This window comes from Podarcis liolepis, assembly GCF_965112155.1.
Source record: "Podarcis liolepis genome assembly, chromosome: 9".
NCBI classification, from domain to species: Eukaryota; Metazoa; Chordata; class Lepidosauria; order Squamata; family Lacertidae; genus Podarcis; species Podarcis liolepis.
In genome coordinates, this window is record NC_139564.1 from 60018643 (window position 1) to 60034557 (window position 15915).

Here is a 15915-nt window from a genome sequence, read left to right on the forward strand (position 1 = left end):
TGGGCTAAATCTGATCTGCACCACCAGCAAGAGCCTTACCCTCACACAGTTAGCAGTATTATGCAGAAAAATCACTCACTACCCAATCTGTGTGGCGAGTTACTAAATGATGGAAGAATGAATACACAAAACAGGGGAAAGGTGAGGAAAGGGTTGTAGAGCCCTGCAGGGAAAGGGGATTATCTTGCTGGCATTTTTGGAAGGGGATCAGGAATAAAACTGCCAGTATTTTAATATCTTTATATGAATCTTTGGTATGGCCACATTTGGAATACTGCATACAGTTCTAGTAGTGGAACCACAAAAGGTACAGAAAAGGGCAACCAAAATGAGGAAGGACTAGTCACCTTTGGAACTTTTAGCAGGGGAGGTAAAAAAAGTAGTTATATGCTAAGAGGTTTATAATATAATGCACAGCTTGAAGAAACTGACTAGAGAGAAATATTTAATACCTAATACTCTGGATATTTAATTAAATTCATTGCACAGGTGATTCAAGACAGACTGGTGGAAGTATTTCTTCACACAGGGTATGGAACTGGCTGCCACAAGTTTAGCAGTCATTAAAGATGGAGTTGAGAAACCCATGGAGGATGAATTATATCAATCACTCTTAGTCATGATGGCTATATCCAACCTCTAGCTGCTGGGATGAGAGAGAAGCAGGGGGAGGCTTGGCCTTCGTGTTCCGTTTGCAGGCTTCCCAGAGGCCACTGGGGGAAACAAGATGTTGGACTAGACAGATCATTGGTCTGACCCAGCAGACTCTTCTTACACTCATTTGTTTTGGAGGTGTTAAAGGACTACAACAACACTCTCCCACACTCCAGAAGTGCGGCAGGGCAGCAACAGGCTTTAAAAGTTTCCCTCCCCTCCTTTCGTAGAATACAAAATGACATTTTGAAAATATTTAAAATGTCTGGGCTTGGCAACATGGGGATGAGTTGCAGCACGGCTCACTAATGATGTTCCTGCTCAGCTCTGGACCACCACCTGCAATAGCTGCCTACCCACTCCCCATATGCAATACTCAAGTGAAAGGTTGGCTTCTTTTTTTGAAACAACCGTGATCACAATGGGACTATAAATCTGCTTTTGTGGTGAAGGGAGGATGCAAGCAGTGGGCAGTGCTGGACTGAGACACAGGGACAGTGGCCTCTAGTGGGATATGTCTTGGGCAGGCCCTGTTGGCCCACATTTTAGCACCTGAAGCCAAGGATAAGATACCCACCCACCCACCCCTTCACATACAGAAGCAAACTACAGTGGCAGCCAAATCCTACTTTGACACTGGTCACTACATACTTGGTTGGTAGAATGCGGATTTTCTTGTATGGCATTAGATTCAGCAATGATACAGTCGTACCTTGGATCCCAAACGCCTTGCAAATCCAATGTTTTGGCTCCCGAAGGAGCTTCCTGCAGCCAATCGGAAGCCACACCTTGGTTTCTGAACGTTTTGGAAGTCAAACGGATTTCTGGAACGGATTTCATTTGACTTCCAAGGTACCACTGTAGCAGCATACACTATGCCTTTAATTATGAAATGGTTTTGTTTGGAAGCTAGATTTACATGATTTACCACCAAAAAATGGACAAGGGGCCTTTTTGCGCATGAGGCTTAAATCAGCACTTTCTTAATTCCATCTGTAGTCATGTGAAACTAAAACCTAAATTTGGCTCAGCAAATAGAGGCCTCTGGGCCAAAGATGATCCTGCAGATGTACTTTTTGGTCCTGAAACTAACAATCCAGAGGCCAAAGAGATGTGAAAGAAGTAGTATCTGTGGTATTAAAACTTGCTGGCAGGCCAGTTTGGAAAGAAAGGTGCTGCTCAGAACAAATTCAATCAGTTTAAAACCATACAATATGTAAACATAATCACAGTTACAGAAGCAGCAGTTAAAACATTTCAGATCAATATATCACAGCCAGCTAGGACTACTGAGTCTACTGCTTATAAAGCTATCTCATTAAAATAAAGCCTAAAAATACATGTGTGGTCTAAACCACTGAGTCTTGGGCTTGCCAATCAGAAGGTAGGCAGTTCGAATCCCTGCAACAGGGTAAGATCCTGTTGTTTGGTCCCAGCTCCTGCCAACCTAGCAGTTCGAAAGCACATCAAGTGCAAGTAGATAAATAGGTACCGCTCCGGCGGGAAGGTAAACAGCATTTCCATGTGCTGCTCTGGTTTGCCAGAAGCCGCTTAGTCATGCTGGCCACATGACCCGGAAACTGTCTGCGGACAAACGCCAGCTCCCTCGGCCAGTAAAGCGAGATGAGTGCACAACCCCAGAGTCATCCGCGACTGGACATAACGGTCAGGGGACTCTTTACCTTTACAGTCATACCTCGGGTTGAATGTGCTTCGGGATGAGTGCGTTTGAGTTGCGCTCGGCGGCAACTCGGAAGTAATGGAGCGCGTTACTTCCGGGTTTTGCTGCTTGCGCAGATGCTCAAAATGACGTCATGTGCATGAGCAGAAGCAGCGAAAAGCGACGTGTGCGCAGACGTGCCGTTGCTGGTTACGTTTGCTTCTAGATGCGAACGGGGCTCCAGAACGGATCCCGTTCACATCTAGAGGTACCACTGTACCTTTAAACACTACCAAGGAGGAAGCTCAGTGCTTTTTTCCTGAAGGGGACGCAGGGGTACGCATACACCTAAACATTTTGTGAATCTTTGTACTTTTGTCCATTTACTGTCTTTATTTTCCCCAATTTGAACTATAAAATGGTAATTTTCTTGAGTCAAAATGAGAGTACCCCTAAATACTTTTTTAGAAAAGAAGCACTGAGAAGTTGATAATGTATCTCAGGGGGGAGAGCTCTATAGTGGTGGGGCCAGCACAGAAAAGGTACTGTCACTTGATCTGCCCCTGCCTGAGTTCCCTTCCCAGAGTAAAAGTCTCTACAACAAATTCCATTTCATGCGGAGTAAGGACTCAGACGTGGGTGGCGCTGTTGGTTAAACCACAGAGCCTAAGACTTGCTGATCAGAAGGTCGGCTGTTCGAATCCCCGCAACGGGGTGAGCTCCTGTTGCTCCGTCCCAGCTTCTGCCAACATAGCAGTTCGAAAGCGCGTCAAAGTGCAAGCAGATACCTTCTGGCGGGAAGGTAAACAGCGTTTCTGTGTGCTGCTCTGGTTCGCCAGAAGCGGCTTAGTCATGCTGGCCACATGACCCGGAAGCTGTACACTGGCTCCCTCTGCCAATAAAGCGGGATGAGCGCCGCAACCCGAGTAGGTCACAACTGGACCTAATGGTCAGGGGTCCCATTACCTTTACCTTTAAGGACTCAGAGAAGAGCCTGAGAACAATCATAGATTTTGAAGGTACAATCAAAGGCAACTGCATCGCTAATGGGTGGACTGAAGTTGCAGTAGGGGACAAGTGGAACCATCCATTGGATGCCAACCATGAAAGGTTTTATAGCTAAGCAGCAGCAACTTGAACTGAACCATAGTGCCAGTTAGTGCTGCTAAAGCAAGACTGTCTGTATACGACTGTGCTGTTCCCTATATGCAAGGAGATGTGTGGCAACATTTTGAACTAGCTAAAACCTCTGAGTTGTTTTCAAGAATGGCCCCATACAGAGTGCGTTGCTTGGAAGTTAAGAAAGCATAGATTAGTATTGCAAGTTCCTCTCTACTCAAGAAAGGTCAAGGCATTGCAACAAACAGAGCAGAAAGAAAGCATTTTAGCTACTCTGGCAACCTACTTACCAAAGAGCAGGGTTGGAACAAAAGCAAAAACAACTCCCAGACTTTCAACCTTTTCTGTTAGGGAGATTTAGAATCCCATCAATCACAGGGAGACCTATTCCCTCTACAACTCCCTCTATTTCTTCAAGAAAAACAAACATGGACAATTTTATGGTTTATTTTTTCACTCCAAGATGAATAAGCCTGCATATATCATGTATAAGCACTTTTTTATCCCAATATGGTAATTCTTTAAAAGAAATTTAAAAACAGATGTAGGAAGTTTTATGGAATATTTTTCTACCTCAACCCAAATTCAAATTAATCATAGAAATTTAGAATTGTAGAGTTGGAAAGGACTCTGAGGGTTATCCAGTCCAACCCCCTGCAATGCAGGAATCTCAACTGCATCATACGTGACAATGTGTCTGAGAAGCCATAAATGATGTGCCATAAGAAAGGTATTTTATCTGTTTCTCTGGGTCAGTTTTTGCTTGCGACCTCTTTTAGGCCAACAAGTTAACAACTGCTAGGGCAACAAAGGATCCCATGTGAAAGATTCATTTGATTTTCCTGGGCTCTTCCTGCCACCCACAGTGCTGTAAATGGTAAGTGGCAGAAATTTGATAAATTTGGGGACATTGTTTACCACTGTGCAGGTGACACTATTATAAAAGAACTACAGAGTGATAATAATAATAATAATAATAATAATAATAATAATAATAATAATAATTTATTTGTACCCCACCCATCTGGCTGGACTTCCCCAGCCACTGTGGGCAGCTTCCAACAAAGTATTAAAATACACTAATGCATCAAACATTTAAAGCTTCCCTAAACAGGGCTGCCTTCAGATGTCTTCTAAAAGTCTGGTAGTTATTGTTCTCTTTGACATCTGGAGGGAGGGCGTTCCATAGGGAAGGTGCCACTACCAAGAAGGCCCTCTGCCTGGTTCCCTGTAACTTGGCTTCTCGCAGCGAGGGAACCGCCAGAAGGCCCTCGGCACTGGACCTCAGTGTCCGGGTAGAACGATGGGGGTGGAGACGCTCCTTCAGATATGCTGGACCGAGGCCGTTTAGGGCTTTAAAGGTCAGCACCAGCACTTTGAATTGTGCTCGGAAACGTACTGGGAGCCAATGTAGGTATTTCAAGACCGGTGTTATGTGGTCTCGGTGGCCGCTCCCAGTCACCAGTCTAGCTGCCACATTCTGGATTAATTGTAGTTTCTGGGTCACCTTCAAAGGTAGCCCCACATAGAGCGCATTGCAGTAGTCCAAGCGGGAGATAGCCAGAGCATGCACCACTCTGGCGAGGCAGTCCGCAGGCAGATAGGGTCTCAGCCTGCATACCAGATGGATGGTAAACAGCTGCCCTGGACACAGAATTGACCTGCGCCTCCATGGACAGCTGAGAGTCTAAAATGACTCCCAGGCTGCACACCTGGTCTTTCAGGGGCATGATTACCCCATTTAGGACCAGGGAGTCCTCCACACCCGCCCGCCTCCTGTCCTCCCAAAACAGTACTTCTGTCTTGTCAGGATTCAACATCAATATGTTAGCCACCAGTAGAGTGATCTAAAACAAAAAGTATACATGAGATTGTTCTAAAACAAAAAGTATACATGAGATTGTTTTTAACACCCTTTTCAGTGGTTAGGGCTAGCTTTAGAAAAGTTTGTTATTTTCCTTTTCCTTGTCGATCATAAATGATTGACAAAGAAATGTGTGGGCTGGTATGCCAAGAAAGATTAAGCTGGTTTCTTAGATGAAACTGGTCAAAGAATGCTTCAGCAACTTATTAGTGACATATAAACCCATTAGTAGCTAAATTGTCAGGGCATTTTTACAGCAACCAATAGAGGCAATTTGCACACGAGAAGGGAGTACTGTGAAGATAACTGAAACTGTGTTTGACACTGTCAGGTCAGCACTTACTACTACTAAAAGCCAAACTGCCTTGCAAAGCTAACTTGTCTCATCAGCAGTGGAAACTGCTGTGGTAAAAGTTGTAGTTGTATTTGTAGTTTTCCTGTGCATGCATATTGCTTCTTTAAATTGCAGCCTTTAATATTTTATTGAAACACATTGTCACAACTTTTCCGGAGAAGCCAAAATGGCCTTTTCAGCACCTCCTCCTGCAGCAGTTGCTGCCACTTTAATATGGCAGAAAGTGAAAGGATGGGACACAATATGCCATGTGCAAAAAAACCAGTTTGGGATGGAAGGATCACACTGGCACTGTATTCTCCCAACTTGTGATTCCCATAAACTGGCATGCAGAAGCATAATGCCTCCAACAGTGCAAAGAAAGCTGCCTTATACTGAATCAGGTCATTTATACATCTAATGGAAACATAATACAGTGGTACCTCGGGTTAAGAACTTAATTCGTTATGGAGGTCTGTTCTTAACCTGAAACTGTTCTTAACCTGAAGCATTACTTTAGCTAATGGGGCCTCCTGCTGCCGCCGCGCCGCCGGAGCACGATTTCTGTTCTTATCCTGGAGCAAAGTTCTTAACCCGAGGTAATATTTCTGGGTTAGCGGAGTCTGTAACCTGAAGCGTATGTAACCCGAGGTACCACTGTATAACTGTTGTGGCTAGTCACCACTGGTAGGTTTATCCTCCACGAAGTTGTATAATCCTTTTCTAAAGCTAATCAAGTTGGTGGGAGTGAATTTTACAGTTTTAACTTTGCGCTGTACTTTCATTTGCTTGTTTTGAATCTTCTAACATTCAGCTTGATTGGGTAGTCCTATGTTCCAGAATTATGAAAGAAGGAAAAAATCTCTCTCTTCACTTTCTCCCAGCATTTGAAACTCCCATTGTTCTAGGCCCGTTTTGTGACAGGGAATTTCATTAATGTGAGCAGTTTCTGAGCTCTGGGAGCAGTACTGCGCCTAAGATTTCAGATTAAAACTGCCACTGCTAGAACAAAAGGAGGAGCTTTTTTGCCTCCCCACTTTCAGCCACTGTCTGAGGACTGAAGAAGGGACCCCCATAAGAATATTAGGGGGCAGGCAGGGGAAGTATTTTTGCAGTCTTCAGATGAGGACTAAACCATGTGAAAAATGAATATAAGATTTTAGCTGCAGTTCATTCATTTTCAGCTTTGTAGTCTGGTTATTAAAAAAGCGTGCCTAGACATTCTGTTGCGACGCTCATAAACTAGGTTTAAGGTGCCATTTAGCTCCTAGTTTTCATATCTCAGTTTCTAATGCTGCTTTCTCCATACCATGTATAATGTGCGTCTTGAGCTCTCATATGAAAGCCCCTCCCAGAATATTGTGGCAGCAAAGTACAGTGGTACCTCGGGTTACATACGCTTCAGGTTACAGACTCCGCTAACCCAGAAATAGTAACTCAGGTTAAGAACTTTGCTTCAGGATGAGAACAGAAATCGTGCAGGGGCAGCGCAGTGGCAGCGGGAGGCCCCATGAGCTAAACTGGTGCTTCAGGTTAAGAACATTTTCAGGTTAAGAACGGACCTCCGGAACGAATTAAGTACTTAACCCGAGGTACCACTGTATAGCTTCCCTAGTCGAGCTGGAAAGCCGGGGCAGCCATGTCAGGAAGGTACAGAAGACCTAAACACACACAAACACAAAGTCCCAAAATGTGGTTGCATCAGGTTTGTAAAGAGCCACTTGCAGTGCTTTCTTTTTTAAAAAGGTATTGGTACTCACCATGAAGTTGTTATAGTTAAGTACCACTCTTTTAACAATGGGGGGATGGAAAGGTGCTGGTACTGCAAACCCTTGACTCCCAGAAAAACACAACACACTAGCCCACTTGCCTGGTTACCTTGCTTAAAACTCCGAAAATGCTAGGAAAGAATTTGCAACCTGGGGCTGAAACGGCAATGCTAACTCACTTCACCCCTGACCATTCACCATACTGGCTGGGAATGGTGGGACTTGGGGAGTCCAGCGAACATTTGGAGGTCCCATTCCTGTCATTCATCCTCTCCCCACCCCCTTTTATCTTCACAACAATCCTGTGAGACAGGTTTGGGCCAAGAGCTTGCGAATGACCCATTGAGCTTCCTAGCCAGCTAGGGAACTGAACCTTGGTCTCCTCAGCCCTTTCTCAAACATCCTCACCACTCCTGCCCTTCCATACAGCCCAGCCCTCGAATGAACCCCAGGCCGGATATTAAATGCCACCGATTGTTTGCATCGCAGCCACGGGGATAATAAACGCGAACGGGGGAGTAGAACGTCCTTCTAACTATCCCCAAGGTTGCGCCCGCAGTTACTTGACTATCCCGCTCTCGTTTCGCAAGCCAAGTCAGGCACGTAACTTGTGAATTCAATCTCTCTCAGGAGGATCTTGAGCGACGTGCACAGATAGTGAGGATGAAAATGGGGGGTATGACTGATCTCCTTAGAGTTTTCCTTCCTCTGATCAGCAGAACTTCCCTCTAGTCCAGGGTTTCCCCGAACTTGGGTCTCCCGCTGTTTTTTGGACTACAACTCCCATCATCCCTAGCTAGCAGGACTAGGGGGCAGGAATCATGGGAATTGTAGTCGTGTTCCCTTCCTCCCCCCCCCCACTCCCAAAAAACCTGGAGACCCAAGTTTGGGAAACACTGCTTTGCTGGGACTTATTTAACACACACACACTTTAAAAAAGGAGGACCTGAGGTAACAGGTGAAGACTTTCGACTTACAGAGCCGCTGCCCGACGCCGGTCCGAGGCGGCAACCCGAAGCCGACCGGTCTCCTCGCCGACTTGCAGCGCTAAGAAGTAGGTAGTTGTGAAAGGGGAGGAGCCGAGCGCCGTCGAGCTGCTCTTACCCGAAGATGGCTCCGGCCGGCGCCCGCGACGGGGAGCCGAAAGTGCGGCTCCTGAGAGAGGTGGAAGGCGGGCGTGGGCGAGGGAGCTCCGCCGTGTCCGTCCCCCCTCAGCTCACCGAAGCAGGCAGCCGCTTTCCTCCCTTCCCCTCGCCCTCTCCCTTGCGCACGCCGTCCGAGCAGTTGGAGGAGGAGGAGGAGGAAGAGGAGGAGGAGGTTTCTTGAAGCGTAGGAAAAAGGAAGCGGCGGCGGCGGCTACGAGGTCTTCGCTCGCCGCGCTTGCAGGCTGCCGAAAGCGCTTGGGTTTCCCGCCGGCGCAGTCATGGCGCCTCCTGGAGGTGCTACGCGCAAAAGAGCGTTTCGCGCGTGCGGATGGTGCGGGTCATAGGAGCCGACTCCTACGGGCCCGAGGTCCTTTCGGCTCCCACAGTAAAATATTTGAGGGGACTAGAACCCCTCCCCCAAGTTGATGGGCATTGCCATTTAAATTGTGTGTGTGTGTCATGTGATCGATTATGTGGGGCAGGGCTTGCCTCCCCCTCCCCCCATGTTATTCAAGTTGGCACCTCTGGTGTGGTGCAAGGTAAGATGTGGAGGAAAGCTGCTTCAAATTGTGTGGTCTTGGGCCTGAAAAGATGGAAGAGGATACAACTCACACAAGCTGGCCTATCTGAACCATCATTTGGCCCATTTTCTGGAACAGTCCAAACTCATAACCCTTTCCATTAGATTTTCACCTCAAACAACAGCCACCTATTTATACAGTGGTACCTCAGGTCCCGGGTTCAAATCCCAGACGAGCCCAAACACTTTTCTAGTAGGACGCAGGTGGCGCTGTGGGTAAAACCTCAGCACCTAGGACTTGCCGATCGAAAGGTCGGCGGTTCGAATCCCCGCGGCGGGGTGCGCTCCCGTCGTTCGGTCCCAGTGCCTGCCAACCTAGCAGTTCGAAAGCACCCCTGGGTGCAAGTAGATTAATAGGGACCGCTTACCAGCGGGAAGGTAAACAGCGTTCCATGTGCTGCGCTGGCTCGCCAGATGCAGCTTGTCACGCTGGCCATGTGACCCGGAAGTGTCTGTGGACAGCGCTGGCTCCCGGCCTATAGAGTGAGAGGAGCGCACAACCCTAGAGTCTGTCAAGACTGGCCCAAACGGGCAGGGGTACCTTTACCTTTACTACCTCAGGTTAAGTACTTAATTCTTTCCGGAGGTCCATACTTAACCTGAAACTGTTCTTAACCTGAAGCACCACTTTAGCTAATTGGGCCTCCTGATGCTGCCTTGCCGCCGGAGCCCGGTTTCTGTTCTTATCCTGAAGCAAAGTTCTTAACCTGAAGCACTATTTCTGGGTTAGCAGAGTCTGTAACCTGAAGAGTATGTAACCTGAAGTGTATGTAACCCGAGGTACCACTGTAGTTCATCCTTGATCCTAGGATTGTGATTCAAGAGTCCCCAAATGTGGTAGTCGGTACCACTTAAGCTATGACGTAATTTTGCTCACATCAGAGCAGACTTTTGTGCTTTCATGGTTGTGGCGGCATGTTCCTTTGAGGATAAGCATTAATATATGGCATTTCTCACCCTATACTGGATAGATCGCTCACTATAATTGAAAAGTGGGCACAATAAACATGGGCCATTGAGGTGTCAAAATAGGCCCTGGGAGAGGGCAGGGTGGAAGCTCATACACCTTTGGGAACCCTTTCCTGGGTAACCTGAATACTGACAAAGTGGGCAAATGGCCAGCTTAGGAGGTCCAAGAATGCAGATTGTAAAAGCACGGGGCTGGACCCCAACACCCAAACAAGGAACCCACTAAGTCTTCCTGCCACCCTTGAACTGAACCCACCAAACCAGGGACTGCAGCTGCAGAGTCAGATTCAGTTGAGGGGCTGGTTTCCCCATGTTTCAGAGAGGCTCATTCATCACCAGCCAGAAGCTGGTTACTGTAAATAATAAGTATTTTGTCTGCAAATTTGCTGCTGCCATGGTTATGAACCAATGCATGAATATAAGTACGAAAATTATACAGTGGTGCCTCGCAAGACGAAATTAATTCGTTCCGCAATTCTCTTCGTCTTGCGGGTTTTTCGTCTTGCGATGCACGGTTTCCCATAGGAATGCATTGAAAATCAATTAATGCGTTCCTAGGGAAACCACCTTCAGGCCAGGTCCGGGGACAGTCTGTCCCCGGACCTCTTCTGAAGGCTGGGGGGGGGGGGACAAGGGCTTTTCTTCCCACCCCCAGCATTTTAAAAAACCCTGGGACAGCGGAGGACTTCTCCGCTGTGCGGGGCTATCTTAAAATGCTGGCGGGCGGCATTTTAAATCGCCCCGGACAGCGGAGGACTTCTCCGCTGTCCGGGGCGATTTAAAAGCCCCTGGGAAGGCAGGCAGGGGGGACAAAGACTTTCGCCCCCTGCCCGCCTTCAGAAGGTGTTCCCGCCCCCCGCCCCCCTTCGGAACATCGTTCCGAAGTGGGGCGGCTGGGGCAGCTGTTCCCGCCCCCCCCCACTTCGGAACAGCTTTCCGAAGTGGGGCGGATGGGACAGGTGTCCACGCCCCCCCGCCCCACTTCGGAAAGCTGTTCCGAAGTGGGGCGGATGGGACAGGTGTCCCCGCCCCCCCCGCCCCACTTCGGAAAGCTGTTCCGAAGTGGGGCGGCGGCGGCAGGTGTCCCCGCCCCCCCGCCCCACTTCCGAAAGCTGTTCCGAAGTGGGGCGGCGGTGGCAGGTGTCCCCGCCCCCCGCCCCACTTCGGAACAGCGTTCCGAAGTGGGGCGGATGGGGCAGCTGTTCCCGCCCCACCTCCCCCCTTCGGAACATCGTTCCGAAGTGGGGCGGATGGGGCAGCTGTTCCCGCCCCACCTCCCCCCTTCGGAACATCGTTCCGAAGTGGGGCGGATGGGGCAGCTGTTCCCGCCCCACCTCCCCCCTTCGGAACATCGTTCCGAAGTGGGGCGGATGGGGCAGCTGTTCCCGCCCCACCTCCCCCCTTCGGAACATCGTTCCGAAGTGGGGCGGATGGGGCAGCTGTTCCCGCCCCACCTCCCCCCTTCGGAACATCGTTCCGAAGTGGGGCGGATGGGGCAGCTGTTCCCGCCCCACCTCCCCCCTTCGGAACATCGTTCCGAAGTGGGGCGGATGGGGCAGCTGTTCCCGCCCCACCTCCCCCCTTCGGAACATCGTTCCGAAGTGGGGCGGATGGGGCAGCTGTTCCCGCCCCACCTCCCCCCTTCGGAACATCGTTCCGAAGTGGGGCGGATGGGGCAGCTGTTCCCGCCCCACCTCCCCCCTTCGGAACATCGTTCCGAAGTGGGGCGGATGGGGCAGCTGTTCCCGCCCCACCTCCCCCCTTCGGAACATCGTTCCGAAGTGGGGCGGATGGGGCAGCTGTTCCCGCCCACCTCCCCACTTCGGAACATCGTTCCGAAGTGGGGCGGATGGGGCAGCTGTTCCCGCCCCACCTCCCCACTTCGGAACATCGTTCCGAAGGGGGGCGGATGGGGCAGCTGTTCCCGCCCCACCTCCCCACTTCGGAACATCGTTCCGAAGGGGGGCGGATGGGGCAGCTGTTCCCGCCCCACCTCCCCCCTTCGGAACATCGTTCCGAAGGGGGGCGGATGGGGCAGGTGTTCCCGCCCCACCTCCCCCCTTCGGAACATCGTTCCGAAGGGGGGCGGATGGGGCAGGTGTCCCCGCCCACCTCCCCCCTTCGGAACATCGTTCCGAAGTGGGGCGGATGGGGCAGCTGTTCCCGCCCCACCTCCCCCCTTCGGAACATCGTTCCGAAGTGGGGCGGATGGGGCAGCTGTTCCCGCCCCACCTCCCCCCTTCGGAACATCGTTCCGAAGTGGGGCGGATGGGGCAGCTGTTCCCGCCCCACCTCCCCCCTTCGGAACATCGTTCCGAAGTGGGGCGGATGGGGCAGCTGTTCCCGCCCCACCTCCCCCCTTCGGAACATCGTTCCGAAGGGGGGCGGATGGGGCAGCTGTTCCCGCCCCACCTCCCCCCTTCGGAACATCGTTCCGAAGGGGGGCGGATGGGGCAGCTGTTCCCGCCCCACCTCCCCCCTTCGGAACATCGTTCCGAAGTGGGGCGGCTGGGGCAGCTGTTCCCGCCCCACCTCCCCGCTTCGGAACATCGTTCCGAAGTGGGGCGGCTGGGGCAGCTGTTCCCGCCCCCCGCTTCGGAACAGCGTTTTAAAATGCTGGGGGTCGGCAGCGAACGCTCCCGACCCCCAGCATTTTAAAATCTCCCCGGGACAGAGACTTCTCTGCTGTCCCTTGGAGATTTTAAAATGCTGGGGGTCGGCAGCGAACGCTTCGCTCCCGCCTGCCAGCATTTTAAGATCACCCGGGGCAGGCGGGGGGGAGGCAGGCGGGGGGGGAGCAAAGACTTTTGCCCCCCGCCGTCCTTCAGAAGAGGTCCTCTTCTGAAGGCCGGCTGTGGGCGAAAGTCTTTGCTCCCGACCGCCAGCATTTCCCTATGGGCTTTCGTCTTGCGATACAAGCCCATAGGGAAATTCGTCTTGCGAAGCGCCTCCAAAACAGAAAACCCTTTCGTCTTGCGGGTTTTCCGTCTTGCGAGGCATTCGTCTTGCGGGGTACCACTGTATATATTTTTAAATTACTTCCCAAGTTGTTGCCTGTTTCTTCTTAAGAAAGCAGAGCCAGCTTACTTCATAGCTGGACTTGCTCAAAACAAGGCCTTACTGCCTAATTTCTATGCTTCCCAGCATAACCGCTGCTCAGGAATGATGGGAGCTGTAGTCTAGCAACATATGGAGAGCCATAGAGATGCGGTCTGTAGGCTTTTTGTTGCCAGTAAATATGTTCCTGCCTTTCAGTGTTCTGAGCAATAAATTGAAAGGCACTGGAATTTTGGTATTCACTCTTACATAAGTGGAAATTATGAGTATAATTTAACCCTGCTGCTAGGATACGCACACATGCACACAAAACTTGCAGGGAAGGAGAGAGAGAGCTTTTAAATGGGAAAATATTTCTATACTTGGAACCCTGTAAAAGCTTTAATAAGCTAACAAGAACTTTATTGAGAAATGTATGGATGGCTCTTGCGTCTTCATGCTACAATGTTATGAGAAATAAAGAAGTCTGTAAAGAACAGTCCTGTCCTTGTGTTTTTAAACACAGGCATGTGTTTGGTAGCAGATATCTGTAGCATGACAAGAAATGGATCATTCCATTAACAGTTCACTCATTAACAATAGTAGGAACCTAACCCAGAGGAAACACCTAATTCCTGCCAGCCAACCCACATTGTTTCTGCTGGGAAACCTTGCAAGGAAAATATGGCAACATTCTTCACTAAAAATAAAAGCAAGCTCTGCCTTTGATTCTTCCACCAAGGGTTTGGCTTTCTTGATCATTTTGGCATAGCATTTTAAGATGTGTACAATCACAGGAATACAATGCTTTTGTTCCCATCATGCTGTACAACAACAGAACATGTTCATAAATCCTAGTAAACAGAATGTTATATTCTCTTTCCCACATCAGCTGTATTCCATCATTTCAGAGCCAAGAAGTAAATTTAGGTGTGTTGAGGTCAGTATTTAGCCACATTCTTTATAATTTCACAAAAGATTCTGTCTGTGCTGCATTCTGTGATCCTTTCTGTGCTATTCTTCTAGATGGGGAACTGCGTATGAAGGCTTGGATTTCATTAAAGAGGTACAAGCTGCGAGGCGCTCAGAATGAGGGACCACAGAAATGACGAGCAGAATCCGAAACCAGGGAAGAGAAACAGCGGAAGAAGATTGGAAAAAATTTAAGGACTATTTAAAGAAGCACTGTAAAATTAATGAGTGTTAAAATGATGTTGGATTAGAAAATAAGCAGTTACCAGCGGTAACGGATAAGATAAGGAAAATGAGCAAGATTAAATTTAAAGTTAAAATAAGGGAAGAATTTGCTGAATAAACGATTAAAAATTGGAATACAGAAAGGGGAGGTATGAGGGAGTCGGGGAAGTAAATTATATGAAAATAAGATTTTGAAATTGTACTTGTTCTTTGTTGGTTTGTGTTTATTGTATTGTATTGTATTGTTTTTGTTGTTATAAAAAATATGGAAACTTTAATAAAAATTTATAAAAAAAAAAAAGAATGAGGGACCACAAAGACAGTGGTAGTCTTATGATATATGGCTTTGTTACACATATATACAACCTGAGTCTGTGGAGGGGCTCACAGCATTAACAGCCCAGAAGGTCTTGCTTCTCCCATAGCTACAGCCTTGGATTCAAGCATGTCTTTCCTTCTTAGCCTTCTCCCTGCAGCCTGCTTCTAGCCCAGTGCGCTCTCTCTCTCTCTCTCTCTCTCACGCACGTGCGCACACACATACACACAGAGGTTCTGACTTTTGTTCTTCTAACTATGGATGGGAGTCTCATCCATTTGCCCTCTGGAACAGAGCAGCTTTTCTTGTTATACTAAGAACCCATACTTTGGACCATTATGGTACTTGTCTGGCTACTTGAACAATTGAATATTAATAATAATAAGAATAAGAATAAGAATAAGATATTCCCCTCTCCAAACTATATAAAAAAATTAACCTAACATTTTCTTCTTCCCAGACGCTCTTCAATGCTTTCATTATCAGTGATTTCATTTAAAATATTTATACCTTGCTATTCAACAAAGCCAACCAAGGCTGCTTTTAATATAATTAAAATGATTATATGACTTAATAAAACCATCAAATAAGAACCAAAGAAACATAACAGTAGTTAAAATCATTAAGACTAAAAAGAGTATCACAATTAAAGAGACTGGCTAATCCAGTTAAGCAGCCATTAAATATCTAGCCTACTAAAAATGAGTTCATCCAGAGTCTAAAAGGTACTACTAACTTCAGCTTTGTTCCTCCAGATGTTGAAGTACAACTCCTGTCAGCTCCATCCAGTATGACCAATGGGCCAGGGATGACGGGAGGGCTAAAAGTTCCCTACACCTGCCTTAGAACAAGGGCCAAGCATGAGATGAGGGTCTGGAGAAGCAAGAATAGTGGTCCAGGCTGCAACTCCGTTACTATCAGTGGTGGGAAACTGAGGATTGCTTATAGCTCAGAACCAACATTTTAATGGAAACAAAGTGGAAGCCAATGACATTACTAAAGAATTGGTGAGATACAATCATTTCTTCCTTCTTCAGATTCTCAGCCTAGAACCAGATGAACTTTCCTAACACTCTTTTAAAGGCATGCCCACATAAAGCACTTTACAGTACCCAAATCTGTATGGAATCACATGTGCATATCACATCTATTAGGGTGAAAATACACATTCAGCAAGGTGTCTATAATAATTTCATAAGCTTAAAAAAAAAAAAAACCTTAGCAGAAGCTAGCCCACATTATTTGAACTCAGCCATCGGAAGGACACAACCA

General features: G+C 48.3%; 1 protein-coding gene across 5 annotated transcripts in view; it reads right to left on the minus strand.

The window, feature by feature from the left end:
• TEC (tec protein tyrosine kinase) overlaps positions 1–15915 on the minus strand; it is a 76538-nt gene that overhangs the window by 49148 nt on the left and 11475 nt on the right. Inside the window, exon 1 of one of the 5 annotated variants that reach the window (XM_083459946.1) lies at positions 8505–8793. The exons of 3 other annotated variants lie outside the window; for them this stretch is intronic. The gene's annotated coding sequence lies outside the window, so the exon portion shown is untranslated. Of the gene's footprint in view, positions 1–8377; positions 8794–15915 lie in introns of those variants that run through there. One more of the 5 variants, XM_083459942.1, reaches the window with a different exon arrangement.